We start from the raw sequence: 23480 nt of genomic DNA on the forward strand, positions 1-23480 counted from the left end.
TTCAAATCCTATATGTATGGAATATACACAAGGATATTGGACATGGTTAGGTATTTACAAGATAAAAATACAGTTTGTATTGCAATGCTAAGGACTAGATAGTCAGGTAATTTAGCACAGATTCTTAAATACAACAAACATCACAGGATATTGGACATGGTTAGGTATTTACAAGATAAAAATACAGTTTGTATTGCAATGCTAAGGACTAGATAGTCAGGTTATTTAGCACAGATTCTTAAATACAACAAACATCACAGGCAACATACAAAGTAAGATATTAATAATGCATCTTTATTTTTGTTGTTTGGCTTTTATATATTCTGTCAGACTGTAAAAGCAATGATCAATTAAATATGCCTTTACTTCAGCCTTAAAACTACAGAGTTTACCTATTGATTTAATATGTTTAGGTAGATTATTGAAAATCTTTATCCCAGTATGTAGTGTGCCTTTTTGGCACAATGATGTTCCCACCTGTTTCACATGAAGGTCAGATTTTTGCCTTGTATTGTGAGCATGTATATCTTCATTTTTTAATAAGATATCTGCGTGTCTATCAATATATTGTTTGATGAAAACTGATGTTTCGTAGATAAAAATGCAGGGAAGAGGAAGAACTGACAGTTTTTTGAATATGGGTCTGCACAACCTCTTTAGGGTTGGTTGGTTGATTTGGGGAGGATACCAAACAGAGAGGTCATCGGTCCCATCGGATAATGAAGGATCGAGGAGGAAGTCGACAGTACATGCCATCCCGCCATTTGCATGAAACAGTTTAGGGAAATCACGGAAAACCCCAGCCGGACGCGGGTTTGAACCGTCGTCCTTCCGAATGCGAGTCCAGTGTGCTAACCTCTGTGCCACCTCGCTCGTTCTCTCTTTAGGGTACAGCTACAAGTTTGCATTCTGAAGGCCAAAGGATAGGTTTTGTTTTTGAATAACTTCAAATTAAGTACGAAAATTGGACAGGAAGCTCATCTAAACTGAAGAGCTGCTCAAAGAAGCCAAGCAACGAACTGAAAATGGAGACAGTAAACAAAAGTTGCCGCTGCTCTTGGCACGAAGGATTCTGCTTTAAGGAAAACACTGAAAGCTGTGAGTAGAGAACATAAATTTTGGCATTTCCAGAGGACTGGATCCAGTGCATTGAGTGTGGGAGATGGCGGTACGAACAGCGCTCTTCGTTTGAGAGTGATACAGCGTTCATTTGTGACGTTTGCTAAATGCGTACTGTCTGGCCATGTTTTGCGTACTCTTAGGCGTAGGTGAAAGAAAGAGTGCGCATTTCCTGTTTATTTTTTATTTTCGAAAAGTTCAATGAAAGTATTACCTCTCTGCTGCTGTAGTTTTCAGAGCATGTAGATTTTGTGTTAATAAATATAAACCTAAAATTATTTTGTTTTCCTATTGACAATAACCCAGATATTTACGGTTATTCCTTAACTTAATGATATTGCACAGCTCATGTGACAAATAGTACGGACTGTGTAGTGAAATCTGACTTAGAAAAGATGCGTGGAGATTCAAGTCTGGTTTTCAACTGCGGTCGGCCTGTTATTAGTTCAAATGGTTCAAATGGCTCTGAGCACTATGCGACTTAACTTCTGAGGTCATCAGTCGCCTAGAACTTAGAACTATTTAAACCTAACTAACCTAAGGACATCACACACATCCATGCCCGAGGCAGGATTCGAACCTGTGACGGTAGCGGTCACGCGGTTCCAGACTGAAGCGGCTAGAACCGCACGGCCACACCGGGCGGCTGTTATTAGTTCTCCCAGGTAAGCGGGCTGTGACACGGGACGTCTGAAGTAGAAAGTCGGCCCTAGTCACCGTCGCGCTACGTTTGCGCTGTCTGGTAAAGACGCCATTTGAATGAGGAGTGAATCGCTACAACTTCCATCTTCATGTCTTGGCTGTAATGTCGGGCAACTGAAGAGCAAACTGGAGGCAATGGCAGATTTTCTCGGATGCAGCCATAGTGCGTAACGATCCATTTTGTGCTATTTCACATTAGTAGGCTACCTACTAGCATAGCGTTTTACCTTCCCCTTGTCTCTCTCTCTCTCTACATGAAAATGTTAACATGTGTGTGAAATATTATGGGTCTTAACTGCCAAGGTCATCAGTCCCTAAGTTTACACACTATTGAACCTAAATTATCCTAAGGACGAACACACACAACCATGCCCGAGGGATCTCTAATTGAAGAACAACATAAACACTCTATTGTTCCTTAACTTCCTTTTTGCAATCACCCACACCAGTAGGTGCATTTAAGTCACTAAACTTATACTTCCGATGGAAATTAGTAACTGCGCATGAAAAAAAAAGTTCCAATTACACGGCTGGATAGAACGTTTGGGAATTACCAATCAGCTATTCTATTTGGGTTTACTCACTTCACAGTAAGTATTCCATAAAGTTTTTTTGTTCACGCCGTCTTTTGCAGCAACGTGCACGTAAACAGTGTCCTGTGTACAATCAGGTACAATACTTGATTGAACTGCACTAGGTTCACGTTAAAGTAACAACAGGAAGAGCGCAAAACAGTATTAAGGTCACATGTACGTGAATATCATGTTAGATCGGCAACCATACAGTACATGAATACAACATACATTCTTCCACAGTTACTTGAATTATAATTTAACTAATACTTGGCTGGTTTCAACACCGCATGACTATTTTCGAATGGAACCTGTACAAGAGTCAGTAGATCTAAGTTTCCAGGACAATGAAAACTTAAAACACAAAAATTTAGCGGCCGTCTTCGAGAGGAGACTAATTTTGTAGTAGGCGGATATTTCAATGTATTGTGTATCTGCAAGTGTCATAGGAGCATCGACGAAAATATTCTCATTTTTATGTCACTGGGCGATCGTGGAACAGATGGAGGATATATGTGTGGGACTATTAGTTATTTTAAAGCTTTCGAGTAATCGGTAGCCTATTGCTAATCGAGTTGGTGTGAGCTACACGAAAACATATATCATCTTGTTGCGTTACAAACACTTTCATAATATTACGGCGCTGTTCTCCTCTAAAACCCAGTCCTTTCTCTTTATCGCCATTTGGTGTCCTATGCACCTTCAACGATCGCAACTCGGGCGAGTCAACTTCCCTTCATCATCCACTTTTACCGAAAATTCCTGCTTCCTTATCCCCCATATAATTTCATCAGAACACACTCAGAATATGCATAACCAATTTCTACTGTTCCTGCAATTAGGATTACCTCAGGCTACTGGTTCTACCCATTGATTTTCTTCAATCTCCTTGGATCTTACAGCAGTCCCTTCTGTGAGTGTATCGCTGGCTTTAAGGAAAGTCACATTTAAGTCACTAATCACAAGTCGTAGTGAAATGTATTTTTATTCTTTAGCGGAAGATACCCTGCGATAAACGTTTGTGAAAAGTTTAAACTTTCTACCCGACAGGGCTTCTAACCCTATCCGTGTCATTAACGGGCAATGTACTATCAGTTGTGACATCTGAGCACCAAATCAAAGCCTTACTTTTCTTCTGAGTGAGGAAAAATCAGTAGCAAACTAAACCTTCGAGTTAGTCTATGAAAAGCACCCGAACAGTGCAAATGACAGCAGACTGGTCGTAAAGACAAGTATTTGGGCTGGAGAACTTAGCTTTTCACAAAAGTTCAGCATATGCGATATTTTTTAAAAACTGCTTCGTCGTTACTCAGTCTGAAGAACACCTATTCTGCAACTATTTTTTCTGCACAAAATACAGGCGCATTATTATTTTCTAGACAGAAATTACTTTAAGCTTACCGTGCCTTTCTGCCAGTTTGTCATAAATTCCTCCGCTATTGCTGTCACTTTCAAACGATTGTCCAAATGTTCTGTCGTCTCAATACCACGGACTCAGACTCTGAAGCAGGGACGCCCTCTAATAGCTTTTGTATCTTGGATGGACCATTGTGCCTTTGAGCACCGTTTATTCTCTGGCGGCCTTCTGCCGTGAACTGTTGCGACCTACCGCCTCGATTACTATGCGCGTCTGCATCACTCATCTTTGTTCCTCTACCACCTCAAGGTATCAGACAGTCGGCATGAACTCTTCCTTCATTTCAGTCCCAATCTGAGCGCTCTATAGTCCGAGGTGAAGATGACTTCCTTACGCTTACATAGGAAAAGAAATCCACTACTGTATAGCTACATTATTGATGACAAACCGCTGGAAACAGTATCTGCCGTAAAATATCTAGGGAGTAACTATCCAGAGCGATTTTAAGTGGAATGACCACATAAAACAAATAGTGGGAAAAGCAGATGCCAGACTCAGATTTATAGGAGGAATCTTAAGGAAATGTAACTCATCCTCGAAGAAAATGGCTCATACGGCGCTTGTTCGACCGATTCTTCAGTATTGTTCATCTATGTGTTATACCTACCAGATAGGACTGATAGAAAAGATAGAGAAGATCCAACGAAAAGTGGCACGTTTCTTCACGGGATCGTTTAGTCGGCATGAGGGCATTTCGGAGAGAGCGCTTTCCAGGTGCCGGCCGGAGTGGCAGAGCGGTTTTAGGCGCTACCGTCTGGAACCACGCGACCGCTGCTGTCGCAGGTTCGAATCCTGTCTCGGGTATGGATGTGTGTAATGTCCTTAGGTTAGTTAGGTTTAAGTAGTTTTAAGTTCTATGGGACTGATGACCTCAGCAGTTAAGTCCCATAGTGCTCAGAACCATTTGAACTTTCCAGGAAGAGTCGGACAACATGTTACTTCCCCCAGATACGTCTCGCGTAATGGCCATGAAAAGAAAATTCAAGAAATTAGAGCCAGTACAGAGGCTTACCGATGATCATTCTTCCCACGCGCTATTCGCGAGTGGAACAGTGTTGGAGGACTCAGTTAGTGGTACAAAAATACCCTCCGCCACACCCCATTATGTGCCTTGCGAATCATGATGTAGATGTATTCAAATTACTTCATATGCTCGTCCAAGTATCTCGTGAGGGTCACTGAATTTGAGGCACATGCCACCTTCAACTCTCTCAAAGTTTGGATTCTACCCCAGGATTATCTGCAACCTCATCGCGGTCTGTGCCTCGACGCCTAGTTTGCAATCACGAACAATCACGAATTTTATATTAGATTCAGCGGTTCAAGAACCTCGTCACTTTTTCATAAGCAAGGGCTTGTTATATGACCAGGACCTTACAAAATTCTTACTACAGCATATTGACAATAGTTTACTATTTACTGCCCAATATAGTCAAGGTTGTTTCAGTAGTTTTCACAATATTTAAGGATGACGTCTTTCGTACAAGTTATAAAACTTAACAGCACAGGCAGATCGCAGAAAGGACGAGGAAGCAAAATTCGTTTCGTCTTTCAGTAGCAGTGTTGCGTAGCACTTTTGATGGTTTTTGAACATCTAATGTTTCAGTACTTGAAATTAAGTATATTCTCCATCCTGAGTCGTTTCATTTTCCACATCATTGAAATACTTGTTTGGTATCTCAATAATGTGCAACGGTGGAGTCTGTTTTCTAACTTTCTTAGGCCAGTAATAATTATCCGTGTCTCCAGAAACAGCTTCGCATTCACATTCTAGTACCACCTGTATATTGGTAGCGAAATCGCTGATTTGCGCTTAAGAGGCACGTATATACTGATGTTGTGCCTCGGAAATCGCGATTTACTTTAGAACTGCTACTTTTCCTTCAAATGGACTAGCCCTCACCACACACTTTCATAACTTTTCTGCAGAAGATACTGGTAAGTTGAAAGTCTTTTTTGTGACTATAGTAGTTAGTCGCAGTCTTTCGCTGTAATGTGTCGTTGACTTGTATTGGCCAAAAAGTTCCGAGACTGGATTACCAAAAAAATGGAGAAACGTTGATATGATGGTATTAATGCGACAGGCGTTGCACATCGTCTTCTCCCACTTGAGTGCAATGCACAGAAAGTGTACAAAAACATTCGAAACTATCAGAAACGTCCGTCCGTCTGGTATGTTGTATAACACTTCCGTCACTTCGGCTTGAAAGTCGGCTATGTCATCAAAGCGTTGGTCCTTCACGTGAATTTCTTCACTTTGCCGTTTTGCGTAGGTTGATGTTGATAACACCAAGTCTAGTTACCCGTGACAATTTTCTTTTTTAGAAAATAATTGTTCGCATTTTTCATTCAATCAAGTTGCGGTAGCCGCCCGCGTGTCTTTTTTTTCCCCTGGAGTCAAGGTGTGCGGAACAAACGTTTCACTCACTTTTCTCTTCTTGACGACATTGTGGAGAACGTCTTGAACACTTTATTTAGAGATGTTGCTCCAGTGCAGTTTGTGATATAACAACGTTGACACACTACGGTCGCACGTTCACTACTTAACACTGCCTGCTCACAACTGACTGGTCGACTGAGTGGACATCTGTCGTTTACAGTTGTTAGTTCAAGCTGCAACCGTTATTACTACGCTAACGGTGCATGTATCGGAGGAATAAAATCAGTCTCGGAACTTTTAGGACAGACGGTGTGTACTATCGCAAATCTTTGATTTTCTTCATTTTTATTCTTTATATATTTTAATTTTCTATTGATATTCTGTAAATTATATGGTGATTTGAGCCGCGACGGAATAAATTTGGCTCACCAGGTCCCATGGAAGCTGACGAAAATACATTAATTTGTGTTGTAGACTTCTTTTGAAAACCAATTTTTTTTTGTCAACATCGCTGTGTTAACAAAATTACTGGATTACTAGTTTCGGCAGCATGTACTGTCATCGTCAGAGCCATAAAACAGGGCAGTGGTAGTTACATCACACAATACTCACATCACACGCGAGGCTCATCCAATATGCACAAAAGGTCGAAGCTTTACCATGATATGCCAGGTGTTCTATCATGAAGTATGTACGCTATGAGATCAAAAGTATCCGAACAACCCCAGAAACATACGTTTTTCATATAAGGTGCAATGTGCTGCCACCTACTGGCAGGTACTCTATATCAGCGGCCTCAGTAGTCATGAAACATCGTGGGAGTGCAGCATGTGGCGGAACTCACGGACTTCGAACGTGGTCAGGTGATTGAGTGTCATACATGTGCACGCGATATTTTCACACTCCTAAACATCCCCCTAGGTCCACTGTTTCTGATGTGATAGTGAAGAGTAAACCTGAAGGGACACGTACAAAACAAAAGCGAACAGGCCGACATCGTCTGTTGAATGACAGAGCCCGCCGACAGTTGAAGAGGGTCGTAATGTATAATAGGGAGACATCTATCCGGACCATCACACAGGAATTCCAAACCGCAACAGGATCCACTGCAAGTACTATGCCACTTAGGCGGGAGGTAAGAAAACTTGGATTTCATGGTCGAACGGCTGCTCATAATCCACAAATCGCGCCGGTAAATGCCAAACGACGCCTCGCTTGGTGTAAGGAGCGTAAACATTGGACGATTGAACAGTGAAAAAAACGTTGTGTGGAGTGACGAATTACGATACACAATGTGGCAATCCGATGGCGGGGCGAATGCCCGGTGAACGTCATCTGCCAGCGTGTGTAGTGCCAACAATAAAATCCATAGGCGATGGTGTTATGGTGTGGTGTTTTTCATGGAGGGGGCTTGCACTCCTTGTTGTTTTGCGTGGCACTATCACAGCACAGGCCTACATTGATGTTTTAAGCACCTCCTTCCTTCCCACTGTTGAAGAGCAATTCGGGGATGGCGATTGCATCTTTCACCGCGATCGAACACCTATTCATAACGCAAGGCCTGTGGCGGAGTGATTACACGACATTAACATCCCTGTAATGGACTGGCCTGCACAGAGTTCTGACCTGAATCCGATAGAACACCTTTGCGATGTTTTGGAAAGCCGAATTCGTGCCAGGCCTTACCGATCCACATTGATACCTTTCCTCAGTGCCGCACTTCGTGAAGAATGGGCTGTCATTCCCCAAGAAACTTCCGGCACCTGGTTGAACGTATGCCTGCGAGAGTGGAAGCTGTCATCAAGGCTAAGAGTGGACCAACACCATAGTGAATTCCAGCATTACCGATGGAGGGCGTCACGAACTTGTAAGTCATTTTCAGCCAGATGTCCGGATACTTTTGATCACATAATGCTATCTGATCAAAAGTATCTGGACACCTGTTAGTGGACATTAATGTAGAGTGTGTCCACCCTCGACTTCAGATCTGCTGGAGACACCTTAAATGAGGCATTGAGTGTCAACCCATCCTTACTCAAAGTCGAATCCAGAGAAAGTAGTAATGTTGAACGCTGTGGTCTGGAGCGAAGTCGACGTTCTAACTCATCCCAAGGGTGTTTAGTGAGGTTCACGTCAGGACTTTGGGCAGGCCAGTCAATTTCAGGACTGTTACTGTTCACAAACTGTTGCCTCACAGATGTTGCTTTATGGCAGGGTGCATTGTCAGGCCTAAACTATCGTCACTTCCGAACTGTTCCTCCACTGCACAGCACACAACGTTGTGAAATTTGTGCATATCTTAGCGCATTTAGCGTTTTGTTAAGCGCAATAAGGGGACCACGCCCTAACGAAAAGCAACCACATACTGTAACACTACCTTCTCGTACTTCACTGTTGGCACTACACATGATGGTAGGTAACGTTCGCCAGACTCGACAAACCCAAACAGTTACATGGGGCCGGCCGCGGTGGTCTAGCGTTTCAGGCGCTCAGTCCGGAACCGCGCGGTTTCTACGGTCGCAGGTTCGAATCCTGCCTCTTGCATGGATGTGTGTGATGTCCTTAGGTTAGTTAGGTTTAAGTAGTTCTAAGTTCTAGGGGACTGATGACCACAGATGTTAAGTCCCATAGGGCTCAGAGCCATTTTTGAAGTTACATGGGATTGCCATCGGATATAGCATGAGTCATCACTCCGAATCACTTTTTTCTAGTCAACCCAAGCGACCCTTAGCACTGATTATAGAACTGTGTGTCTTGTGAGAAGCTGCTCGACTACTGTGCCTCTTTTTTCGAACTCCCTACGCAGTCACTATGCCAGGTCGACTGCTGGTAGCTCTTTTAAACTCACGAGTAATTTCTTACACTGATTTCTTGGGATTTTTTACAACCACCCTCCGCTATGCTCCAATGGTCCATGTCCGTCAGTACATGAGGTCTACCTGGTCTTGGTTTAGCTGTAATTGTTCCTTCGCGTTTCCACTTCTCAACCACGTCACCTACAGTCGGCTTGATCAGCTACAGGATGCCCCCGACGGATTTGTTACGCAGCTGATATCGATTGACTAGTTCACGTTCGAAGTCACTGAGCTCTCCTGGCCAACCAATTCTGCTGTTGCTGCTTCTCTGAAAAAACAACACTCCTCCTCCTTTTATACCTGCGCGTCCCCTCTCGTAAGATCTAGAAGTAAGTTCCGCAATGCATAGGGGTGTCCGGACGCTTTTGATCAGGTAATGTATCTCACTCCACGATATCATTCTGCGCATATTGGTGGTCGAGAGCGTTCAGGGTTCGAGGATATGCGTGATGTAGATGCTTAGCAATGTACCTACACCTTCAAGAATTAAACCTGTAGAAATTTCTTATTGAAAATATGACTGATACTGTCTTTCACACACACACTTGTAATTTGCAAAAGAGGTACATGGTTATTTTAGCAATCAGGATTGTCACATTTGAATCTATCAGAAACCACATGTGAATACTTTTGGATCCCACCAACAAAGTTTTTCCGTCAACATCTGGGCTAAAATTGTCAGTAATCATCTTCTCGATCCTGTTCAATTGCCAGTGTATTTATCTAGTGCAGCTTGGCATCATCTTCTAAACACCACATCTGCATAAATGCCGGAAATAGTACTGCTTGCAGAACTCACCAATTTCTGGTCCCAAAATGATCAGTCTGGAATAGCGCGACCGCTACGGTCGCAGGGTCGAATCCTGCCTCGGGCATGGATGTGTGTGATGTCCTTAGGTTAGTTAGGTTTAAGTAGTTCTAAGTTCTAGGGGACTGATGACCTCAGCAGTTAAGTCCCATAGTGCTCAGAGCTATTTTAAACCCAAAATGATGGAGCCACAGCAGATTTCTTTGCTCATATGTCACAGTAATTAACTGATAAAGTTAGGAACTAAACATCGATTGAGCGGGATCTTTTGTTTAGTCAGGGATACTCGAACTGATTTCATACTTCTCGATTTCCAGAAGTATTTTGACACAATTCCTCACAAGGGGCTTCAAGTCAAATTGCGTGCCTATGGGGTACCGTCTCAGTGATGCGACTGGGGTCGTGATTTCCTATAAGAAAGGTCACAGTTCGTAGTAATTGATGGGAAGTTATCGAGTGGAATAGAAGTGATATTTGGGATTCCCCAAGGAAGTGTTATAGGTCTTCTGCTGTTGCTAATCTATAAAACGATTTTGGGGATATCTGAATCATTTTTGGAACACAACCTACGACCAGGTTAGAGATATAAGTGATGACACTTTCTGCAGTACCTGAACATCATTTTGCAGGACAATGCTCAAGCGCGTACAGTGCTAGCTGTTACTGATTTGTTTGACTGATGGGTCTGCCAAGTGCTTTACCTACTGCACTCCCCTGACTGAAGCCCTCGTGAGTTCAACTCGATTCCTAAAGTCTGAAGGAAAAACTTCACGACATTCACTTCAGAACTGCTACAAATGTGTCGGGTAATAGGCCGCACTGCTCGAACTGTCAACACAACTGGCACTGCTAAGAGTATCCTACGACTTCCTCATCGCTGGCAACGAATTATACACAATGCTAGTGACTACTTTGAAGGTCAGAAAAACTTTGAAACACGTATCTATTTTGTACGAGCTGTGAAGAAATAGTTGCTACAATTAAAGTTACAACCCTCGTACATAAACCACTCCATAAGCCACACCCAGACATGGAGTGAAAGTAATTTATTAACTATTGTGCATTACTGCACAATTTTTCCCCAATACTAAGAATTATTGGCGAATACTGTGTATTATTGAACAGTAATTGCCTACCATGTGGTACTGCTACACGATAGAATGACTGTCCACTAAAAACGCATAAATATGCGCACACAAATAAATTCTAACTCTTTCACTGTACTATTAACATAGTGGAAGAGTCATTTACAGGAGTGGAGCCATAGAGAGGAAATTTCGTAACCCACGATATCGGATAATGTCGGTAGCAGGTCAGCTGCTGGCACGGTAGCTCAGCGTGTTCGGTCAGAAAACTGGTTCGACTTTGTAATAAAAAAAACTGAGTGAAAGGATCAACAACGAACTTGAACGGATGTCATGTGATGACCGCAACGACCAAACACAACGATCAACAACGAACAAAATGAAAAAAAGGGAGTATATGTCATTACAACGATTAAAACATACCTTATGTTGTCCTGACAACTGAGCAGGATTGCTGTCATGTACTAAACGGGCCACAGAAACATTATCTTTAAAAAAACCAATTTCTGAAAAATGTGTCGTGGAGCAATTCACTGTTTATCCGCAGCTATAAGGCACGTATCGTATTGACTCGTGACTGGAATACCGCTTCAGTATTGGTCCAATACGCACAGTGCCATCTACACAAGATTTCGTGAGACTCATGTCGGGAAGCGCACCTTTTCCTATTTCTGTTCTGTTCAGGTTTTGAAGCGAGTTGGCCCTCTGTGCGCCGGTCGGATTCGATCTGAGGCCGATGCAACTCCAATACCAGCACCTTAACATGCACAGCAATCCTGGTGGGTCCAAATCAGAATGTCTTGGACAAAATATTCTAGGGGTGCAATAAGAGTGCCTGAAGTGTGGGTCAATTAAAGCTAATGTGAATTAGTAGGATAAAAAAAAGTCGTCAGCAAAGTGACAGGTGTTGGTTCGAGCTCCAGTCACTTCAAGGATTTTTACCTGTCGCTTATCCCTTATTTCACCTCTGGAAATATTTGGTGACGTGGAAAATTCCGAGTTCTACCTTGTATAGGAGTCATTGTCCCCATGAAACTGGCTTGTTAAGTCAGTTCAAAGATAGGAGGTAGTTAATGGCATACCACCCCATACAAGACCGTGTCTAGTGAAGCACTGTGGTGTTCAAACCAGTCTTCAGACGGATGACTGCTGTATCTTAGAATACATAGTTAACGCTACACTACCGAACACGTTAATGACTTTGGAATAACTAGACCTTGGTATAAAACTTTATCAAATGAGACGAGCACATAAAATCAGTAGTAGGAAGAAATAAATGGTGACTCATATTTGTTGTACCAATTCTGGTAAAGTATAATGCACCTGCAAAAGAAAGAGCTGATAATTTGAACGTTATTTTATCCACGGTCGATCTCGTGAAGTCCGTGGTTGTTAATGATTGTTGGTGAATAACGCAACCAGCCACAAAGACTTTTAAAACACTTTCTTTCAATATCATAATCCAAGGGTAGTTAACCTTTTTACCTACCGCTCACTTTTGAATCTCTGTTGCCAGTGAAATGTTGTAACTGCCCACTGCATGCACGGTAATGGTGATTTATAAAGTAGAGAAGTAAGTTTATTTTATAAAATTTATAAAGCAGAATTGCAGCATATTAAAGCATATAATAATTTCTTACCAAATTCTTTATGTAAAAATTTTATGAAAACCTAATGAATTTTTTTTGACGGCCTACCGCCTACTGCCCACAACGAAAGCAGGAACGCCCACTAGTTGGCAGGAGTGACCAGGTTGACTACCAGTGCCACCGCCGGTTTTGGGCTGTCATGCCCACTTTCAGATGGCAAACGATTTTGATTACATTGATGTTTTGCTCAGCAGCATGTCGTCCATGCCTGCGCTACACAAAGGAAAGGAGGGAGATAAGAGGTTTTCGTTCCGTTGACAAGGAAGTCATTAGAGGAGGGGCACAACCACGGGATACGGAAGGAAGAGGAACTCAACAGTGCCCTTGTAAAGGGACGATCTGGATATTTGCCTTTATCAGCATAGGGAAACCATGAAAAACATAAATCTGGATGGTCGAACGGGGATTTGAACCGTTACCCTCCTGAATGAGAGTCCAATATATTAACCGCTATGCCAACTCATTCGATACACTGCACAAGAACATTTGCGTATTTAGCGCCACTTGTACATTCCGACGGACCTGGGCAATTCCAGCAGGACGTGTGACAGCCCACACTTCCAGAATTGCTACAGAGTGTCTCCAGGAAGACTCTTCTGGGTTTAAACTCCCCTAGTAGATAGTGTCGGAAGTTCCATGCGGCTTTTCGCGGATGATGATGTAGTATACAGAGAAGTTGCAGCATTAGAAAATTGTAGTGAAATGCAGGAAGATCTGCAGGGGATGGGCACTTGGTGCAGGGAGTGGCAACTGACCCTTAACATAGACAAATGTAATGTATTGCGAATACATAGAAAGAAGGATCCTTTGTTTTATGATTATACGATAGCGGAACAAACACTGGTAACAGTTAATTCTGTAAAATATCTGGGAGTATGCGTGCGGAACGATTTGAAGTGGAATGATCATATAAAATTAATTGTTGGTAAGGCGGGCACCAGGTTGAGATTCATTGGGAGAGTCCTTAGAAAATGTAGTCCATCAACAAAGGAGGTGGCTTACAAAACACTCGTCCGACCTATACTTGAGTATTGCTCATCAGTGTGGGATCCGTATCAGATCGGATTGACGAAGGAGATAGAGAAGATCTAAAGAAGAGCGGCGCGTTTCGTCACAGGGTTATTTGGTAAGCGTGATAGCGTTACGGAGATGTTTAGCAAACTCAAGTGGCAGACTCCGCAAGAGAGGCGCTCTGCATCGCGGTGTAGCTTACTGTCCAGGTTTCGAGAGGGTGCGTTTCTGGATGAGGTATCGAATATATTGCTTCCCCCTACTTATACGTCCCGAGGAGATCACGAATGTAAAATTAGAGAGATTCGAGCGCCCACGGAGGCTTTCAGACAGTCGTTCTTCCCGCGAACCATACGCAACTGGAACAGAAAAGGGAGGTAATGACAGTGGCACGTGAAGTGCCCTCCGCCACACACCGTTGGGTGGCTTGCGGAGTATAAATGTAGATGTAGATGTAGATGTAGACATGAACATTATTGAGCATACTGGGATGCCTTGCAACGTGCTGTTCAGAAGAGATCTCCACCTCCTCGTACTCTTATGGATTTATGGACAGCCATGCAGGATTCATGGTGTCATTTCCCTCCAGCACTACTTCAAATATTAGTCGAGTCCATGCCACGTCGTGTTGAAGCACTTCTGCATGCTTGTGAGGGGTCCCTGCATGATATTACGCATGTGTTGTAGTTTCTTTGGCTCTTCAGTGTATATGCACAACTGTCTTAATATCATAAGGGACCCAGGTTCGATTCCTGGGCGGGTTGGAGACTTTTTCCGCTCGAGGATTCGGTATTGTGTTGTCGTCACTTTCGTATCATCATAATTGACATTCTAGTATTGAGATGGCTGTATGCGCACATCCCAAAAGCCAATAAATTAAAAAAAGTTGTTTCTGTAATGTCACCGCATGTTTCCAGTAATGGCCATGTGAGGCCAAGTCAATGGTATCGTTGTCAAGCAGTACCCCAACTGTCTGCGTGTAGTATTATTCATGTCGAACTAAGTGAAAGTTTTCTAAATGTGTGTCACTCATCTAACTGATGTGTATTCACCTAGTGGGCGGTGGGAAACCGCTAAAAACCACATTGTCATCCAGGGCTGATGCACTTCCCCATCCTGGAATCAGTGCTTCAACACGCACAACGAAACAGGTGGGTTACTACACAGATTTTAAAGCAGCCTAATTAAGCATATGTGTGAACTTCAAAGTAACATGAAGGATATTATGAAGTATTGGTGTGCCACAAACCATTATTTAGAATCCACTGGAACATATGATAGTATGTATAACTGTTTCACCTCATACATAAATAAATTCGGGCACATTAGCATGTTTTCACTGTTAAAAACTTATAAAGTGGCTCTAAATATTAACATGCTGATAACCAAAACAATAATAATAATAATAATAATAATAATAATAATAATAATAATAATAATAGTAATAGTAATTTTATTGTCATTCGGTCATTACAGCAATAGACAATGTCAGGCTTATAATACAATATAACAGTTAATTCAAAAAAACAAGAGGTACGTCATTAATACTACAAAATTATATTACATTTGAAATAATCATTTATGTCACAAAATGGCTGAGCAACTAACCATTTGTACAGTTTTTGTTTCAGTGTTTGTTCAGATTGTTCTTGAACATATTGTGGAAGTTTATTAAATAATTTGTGCCCTATCAGTTCATAGCTGTCAAGTGACTTTGACAGCCTGTGGTAAGCAGTATAAATGCATCTGCTCCTTCTCATGTTGCAGAAATGTATATTTTCTCAACATTTTGCTTTCAGTAACTTCTTTTTTATGTGGAGTAAAACATAGTAAATATGTAGGTTTATTAGTCATGACTTTTTTCACAGAACAATGGTTGGCAGTGTGTTTTATATGGAGAACCAGTAATTATTCTAATGGTTTTCTTTTGTAGTATTAGGATGTCACGCACTGAAGTCGAGATCCCCCATAAAATAATACCATATGTTAGGATGCTTTGGAAAAATGCAAAGTATGACGTTCTAACATAATTTTATGGTACACAGCCCAAAAGTTGCGATAGCAAAAAACTTCAGTCTAGACAATTTACCACCAATATATTGTACATGTTGACTCCAAGATAATTTTTCATCTGTATATACCCCTAAAAACTTAACTCAACTAGGATCATCTAATGGAGACTTGTCTTTTATACTAAAAACCATCTGCTGCATTTTGTTATCATTTAGTAGGAAGCTATTTGCTTTAAACCAATAGTGTGCTTGCACCATTGTCTCTGCAACAAAGCTTTGAGGCTACTATAATCATTACTACAATGAAGGAAAGTTGTACCATCTGCATATAGTGTGTTATGGACTCGATGGATGATGGAAGATCATTGATCATTATTAGGAACATAAAAGTCTCCAGTGCAGATCCCTGTGGTACACTTATTTTAACTATTTCAATATTGGACTTTTCTTTACCTACACAAACAGCTTACTCGTGATCCTGTAGCTATGATTTTAATAGTTAAAGGCTTTTACCTTCAGTGCCATAGTACTCGATTTTTTCTGGGAGTATTACTCAATTTTTGCTAGGAGTATTTTATGCTCTACACAGTCAAAAGCCCTACTTAGATCACAAAAGGTGACTTGAGGAAATACATTATCCTCAAACACTTGATGAATGTGTTTGACTACTGAGTCTATAGCATCAACATTTGACAAGTTTTTCCTAAAACCATACTGTGATTCGCTAATTATTTCTGCATTTTCAATGTACATGGATAACTGTTGGTATATTACACATTCAAACACTTTAGAGAGAGCTGGGACTATGGAAATTGGTCTGTAGCTTGATGGTGAGTCAATATCTCCTTTTTTAATATATTGGGACTACCCTAGACACTTTTAGCTTATCAGGAAATTATCCCTCAGATATACATTTATTTATGCAGTGTGTTAAAGGATACACAACTCAATCTATTACTGTGATAGCATTTTCTACTTCTTCTACTGATTTAATAAAGAAATCATTGAATTTCCGAGGGCACATGCAAATTTTTCTATTTCTTACAACTTTAGTGACACTATTAGCTTCCATGCAGCTTTGCATTTATCCATGGGATTCTCAATACTGCTGAAGTTGTGTGCTCTTTTGGCTTCCGTAATGGCTTTTTTGTACTTATTCCTACATTGAACATAGGCTGATCTGGTATGGTCAGTCTTCAGATTTTTATGTAAACTGTGCAACAATATAACTTGGTTTTTCAGATTTTTTAGTTGTGTAGTATACCATGGGTTTTGTTTGTTTATACCCTAGTCTTTGGAACCTTTGTCGATTATTTTGTATTTCTTTATCAGAATGCAGTCATTACATTCTGTCAAAAATGTTTTGAAAAACCTTTCAAATATTTGTTTTGCTGACAGATATTTACATAGGCTACAGTTTGTGTCACCAGACCATTGGCCAAACCAGTCTCTGTTAGTAAGGGACTTACAAAACATGCCAATTTTATGATTTGTGACCAATCTAGTAATTGCCATTTTTATGACTGACATATTAATGTCACTGTTAGCACAGAACTTACTTATGTAATTTAATGATATAGAACCATGATCTGAGAATGAGAATACTGTCACATCACATGATTCTTCTGTAGTATTGAAACTGACAAAGAAATTTTCAAGACATGCTTCATCTCTTGTGGGTCTATTATTGATAAAGTGCAGATTGTACTGTCTTAGAAGATTTTTGAGCTCAGTGACACTATGGTTGTCTGTTGTTACATCAAAATCTGCATTCAAATCTCCATCTGCTACAATGTCATAATGTAACCATTTTGTCTTTCTAAATACAGCTAACAGCATGTCTAGTTTTCCTAAAAATACCCTTAGGTGATCTGTATAAGGTTATTATCACTAAAATTTTGTTCATCTCACAAATAGTCTAGATCAAACCCATGAATGGAGTGGCCGAGTGACTGGTGAGAATACAATGCCACACCACCACTTTTATGCAGTTTTCTACGATAATCATTTGATATTTTATAGTTATCAAATTTGATAGCTGTATGTTCACTCTCTGTCACCCAGTGTTAACTCAGACAAAAAATATCAAATTTGTTCTCTAGTACAAAATTATTTACAATAAATTCTTTGTCTTTTACTCCTTGAATATTCAGGTAGCAAATTTTAAGATGAGAATTGTTATTGACTTTAGAATTAACAGTTTGATCAATGTATTCAGAAACATTAGCCACACAAATGTGGGCATGACAGGATGAAACTGGTTATGGCATTGAAATGAGGCACTTTACAAGTATTTGTGGTCAATTAGTTGCATATTTCACGAACAAGTGAATAACTTTCCAGTAAGAGTAACTCATTATAATTTCCCTACTGTTCACAAGTTTCACCATGTCAGATTGAAGGAAGAGACTGGACTACTGAAGTCATCATGAGGCTATTAGGTATATGCCCAGAAACCAGTGAAAGAGAGAAGGAAGATTAGTGTTCAATGTACCGTCGACAGTGATGTCAATAACTACAGGGTGTTTCAAAAATGACCGGTATATTTGAAACGGCAATAAAAACTAAACGAGCAGCGATAGAAATACACCGTTTGTTGCAATATGCTTGGGACAACAGTACATTTTCAGGCGGACAAACTTTCGAAATTGCAGTAGTTACAATTTTCAACAACAGATGGCGCTGCAAGTGATGTGAAAGATATAGAAGACAACGCAGTCTGTGGGTGCGTCGTCTTTCTGCTGTAAGTGTGTGCTGTTCACAATGTGCAAGTGAGCTGTGGACAACATGGTTTATTTCTTAGAACAGAGGATTTTTCTGGTGTTGGAATTCCACCGCCTAGAACACAGTGTTGTTGCAACAAGACGAAGTTTTCAACGGAGGTTTAATGTAACCAAATGACCGAAAAGCGATACAATAAAGGATCTGTTTGAAAAATTTCAACGGACTGGGAATGTGACGGATGAACATGCTGGAAAGGTAGGGCGACTGCGTACGGCAACCACAGAAGGTAATGCGCAGCTAGTGCAGCAGGTGATCCAACAGCAGCCTCGGGTTTCCATTCGCCGTGTTGCAGCTGCAGTCCAAATGACGCCAACGTCCACGTATCGTCTCATGCACCAGACTTTACACCTCTATCCATACAAAATTCAAACGCGGCAACCCCTCAGCGCCGCTACCATTGCTGCACGAGAGACATTCGCTAACGATATAGTGCACAGGATTTATGATGGCGATATGCATGTGGGCAGCATTTGGCTTATTGATGAAGCTTATTTTTACCTGGATGACTTCGTCAATAAACAGAACTGGTGCATATGGGGAACCGAAAAGCCTCATGTTGCAGTCCCATCGTCCCTGCATCCTCAAAAAGTACTGGTCTGGGCCGCCATTTCTTCCAAAGGAATCATTGGCCCATTTTTCAGATCTGAAACAATTTCTGCATCAGGCTATCTCGACATTCTTCGTGAATTTCTGGTGGTGCAAACTGCCTTAGACGACACTGCGAACACCGCGTGATTTATGCAAGATGGTGCCCGGCCATATCGCATGGCCGATGTCTTTAATTTCCTGAATGAATATTTCAATGATCGTGTGATTGCTTTGGGCTATCCGAAACATACAGGAGGCGGCGGGGATTGGCCTCCCTATTCGCCAGACATGAACCCCTGTGACTTCTTTCTGTGAGGACACTTGAAAGACCAGGTGTACCGCCAGAATCCAGAAACAATTGAACAGCTGAAGCAGTACATCTCATCTGCATGTGAAGCCATTCCGCCAGACACGTTGTCAAAGGTTTCTGGTAATTTCATTCAGAGACTATGCCATATTATTGCTACGCATGGTGGATATATGGAAAATATCGTACTATAGAGTTTCCCAGACTGCAGCGCCATCTGTTGTTGACAATTGTAATTATTGTAATTTTGAATGTTTGTCTGCCTGAAAATGTACTGTTGTCCCAAGCATATTGCAACAAACGGTGTATTTCTATCGCTGCTCATTTAGTTTGTATTGCCGTTTCAAATATACCGGTCATTTTTGAAACACCCTGTATAAATCACAAAGCTGGGGTAGGGAAGGATCGGGAAAGATATCAGTTGTGTCCTTCTCGAAGGAACAACCATTGCATCTGCCTTATGCAATTTAGGGAAAACATAGAAACCCTAAATTTAGATTTCCATATGGAGCTTTGAACCTTGACCCTCCTAATGTGGATACAGTGCATTATCAACACATGAATGACTGCCAGAACGTTGTATGCTATTTACATAAATGTGCACGAATGTGACTTAACAGAAAAAATGATAATTTCCAATTTTTAGTGAGAATTATATCTAAAAATGGATTGGCACCAACCAAAGGAGAAGTTACTGATGTGGTTCAAACTGCACTTACAAATAAATAAAATTGTGTGATATTCTAAAGCTTTTCTGTATAGTAGACTAAAAATTGAAAACATGTGTATCTGTGTGAATAAGAGAAAAATGGCAACTCACTGATAATCACAGGCCAAGAGAAAACTAGCAGCACATTAAGAAAAGTGAGTGTAAATAAACATAACTGCCTCTCTTTCCTTGTCTTGTGGCCCAATCTTGTCAGCAGTTTTTGGTGAACTCCTATGAATTATTGTGTTGAAATTGTCTAATTAAACTGCATAGTTATATAATAAGACACTTGAATAAAGACAGTCAGTGGACATAGATCAGGCTCAGACTTAAGTTTTATCATTATTTTATTTATTTTTGCATGTTCCACGGATCCATACAGCAATGAATTTGCCCTGCAAGTAGAACATACAAAGATTATGATTACATATGTTTACATGTACACTATCTGATAAAAGGTGTCTGGATATATATTAGTGAATATCAGTGTGGGTATGTCCACCATTTGCCTTTATGATGGCTTGAACTCTACTGGGGACACTCTCAGTGAAGTGTCTGAAAGTCTGTGAAATGTTAAGCACCGACACTAGAGAAGGTATTGATGCTGGACATTGGGGTCTGGAGTGAAGTCAGTGTTAAAACTCATCCCAAATTTGTTCCAGTGAGTTTAGATCCAGACTCTGGACAGACCAATCCATGTCAGGATTGTTGTTATTCACCAACCATTGCCTCATTGATGCTGCTTTGTGAGCGGGTGCACTGTTATGCTGCTACAAACAGTCATCACATCCAAACTGTTCCTCTACTGTACATTCTGCTGGCAAATGTGTTCGTATCCATCTGTATTTAGTGTTTTTGGAAATTCAATACAGAGCTCACACAGTAACCATGAAAAACATCTCCATATCTTAACACCACCTCCCATGTACTTCACTGTTAACAATTCCCATGATAGAAGGTAATATTCTCCAGGCATTTTTCAAACCCAAAGCCTTCCACAGGATTGTCTCATGATATAGTGGAATTCATCATTCCAGATAACTAGTTCCCAGTCATACACTGCCCAGCAGCATTACTATTTACATCATTCCAAGAGTCACTTAGCACTGAGTACAGAAATGTGAGGCTTATAGGAAGCTGCTCAACCATTGTACTCCATTCTTTTTAACTCCTTCACACAGTAATTGTGCCAGCTGGACTGCTGGTAGCACTCTGGAACTCATTAGTAATTCCTTTCACCGATTTCATGTGATTTCTTACCTCCATCTCACAACACCCAGTGGCCACCATCTATCATTACATGAGGTCTCTCTGGTCTTGCTTTTGCTGTGGTTATTCCATTGCATTTCTGATTCACAATCACATCACCTTCAGTCTACTTCAGCACCCTTAGAAGTGTTGAAATGTTACTGATGAATCTGTTACTTAGGTGACATCCAATGACCAATCCACTTTTGAATTCACTAATGTCTTTTGACAACCCATTCTGCTGTTACTTCTTCTCAACTGGGAACACAATACTCCCTGTATCCTTTTATATGTGCAAGACATCTGGAGGTCAGTGACACATTACACAGGGATGTACAGATACTTTTGAATCAAGTAGTGTATATTCAATTACAATTCACAACACAACAGATACAACAGTACTAAAAATAAAACAATAAATTATTATTTGCACACATCAATAGTGGCATGCTCAGAACAGTTTAACAGACATACTTGTTTAGAAGTGTAACATTTTTTTTGTGGTGACGATGCTAATGACTCCATAGAGTACTGCACTACAATCAATAAGCCATTCTCGAAACACTCATAGCGCTGCAGCAGCTATGGGTTGGCAGTACAAACTATACTGAGGTCCACCAGGGCCACAGCTGCCAACTCATGGGCATCATGTGTGCGTATAGTGAATGGTCAATGCCTCATTAAATAGCAGAGCAGTAAGCTACAGCAGACAGTCCTCTTCAGTGCACTGAGTCATGTACAGTCTCCAGTTACCGCTGAGTCTACAAGCTGCAGTGTTCATCAATCATCTCTGAGACTTAGGCTCTGTAGGCATTGTAGGCCAGATCTGGACTCTACATAGGCATCACTCAGAGGCACAGTAATATTGTAAGGGATTGTGCTGGAAATTTCACAAGAAGAAGCATCATTTAAGTGAAGTATTTCTTCATATTTTTATAAATATCATTTTATTTCTAATTGTTGGGAATCTTTCTGATGGAAGGTAACCTATGGTGTCCTCCTGCATTCATGACAGTTTTTGATCCCAAAGCTGTATATTTACATGATGAAATTGAAATTCCAACACTAGCCACAGTTGGACACTGAAATAAATCCAATGGTGCAAGTGAAAATTTGTGTCACAGCAGGACTTGAACACAGATTTACCACTTTATGTGAGCAGTCACCTTAACCACTTCAGTTATCCATGCATGCTTCATGTTCAACAAATTCCCAACCTATCACACACTACACACATAGCACCCCTGTCCATTACCCCCATTGCTAGCAGCCTCACAATGATTCCTGTAAGAAGTCAGATCAAGAGTGCATATGAATTGAATGATCTTTAAGTGCCATTAAGGTGCATATATTTATGTGTGTGGTGTCTGCTTTTTTGGACATGTCCATGAAAAAACTGAAATTCTGACATACTCCACAATTGGACATGGAACTGAATTCCATGGCAGCAAGTGAAAATTTGTGCCGGACAATGACTCGAGCCCAGATTTCCTGCTTTATGCTGGCAGTCAACTTAACCACTTTGGCTATCCAAGCACACTTCATGTCCAACCCAAATTCCTAACCTGCCAGATACTACATATGTAATGGCCCATGACCATTACCCTCATTGCTTGCAGCCTCACACTGAGTCCTGCAAGAGATTGGACAATGAGTACATCTCAACTAAATGATCTTTAACTGGCATCAGAGTGGAAAGGTCTAAAAGAGCAGACACCACGCATATAAATGTATGAGCCCTGACAGCAATTAAAGATCATTCAGTGTAGGTGCACTCTTCACCTGACTTTTGCGAAGAATCTGTATGAGGCTACAAGCAACAAGAGTAATGGACAGGGGGCACTACATATGTAGTGTGTGATAAGTTGGGAGTTTGGATTGGACACAAAGCATGCTCAAATAGCTGTAATGGTTAAGGTCACTGTTGATCAAGTATGGTTTTCAAAGTAGCACTATAATCTTAAGTTGTAGGCATTTGGGAAACAGATGGCAGCTGGCAGTGTTTGTAGGCATGCACAAGAGCATTTCACACACTTCTGAACAAGTGGTCTGATTGTTGTACTTGTTTGGAATAAGTCTGAGATCATCTGATTTAATTTTGTAATCTTCTTCTTCTTCTTTTATGTGTGTGTGTGTGTGTGTGTGTGTGTGTGTGTGTGTGTGTGTGTGTGTGTGTGTGTGTGTGTTTGCCAAAGCAGCTTCATTGTTGTAAAACTATAGTTAATCAAACAGAG

Source organism: Schistocerca gregaria, chromosome X (genome assembly GCF_023897955.1).
Source record: "Schistocerca gregaria isolate iqSchGreg1 chromosome X, iqSchGreg1.2, whole genome shotgun sequence".
NCBI classification, from domain to species: Eukaryota; Metazoa; Arthropoda; class Insecta; order Orthoptera; family Acrididae; genus Schistocerca; species Schistocerca gregaria.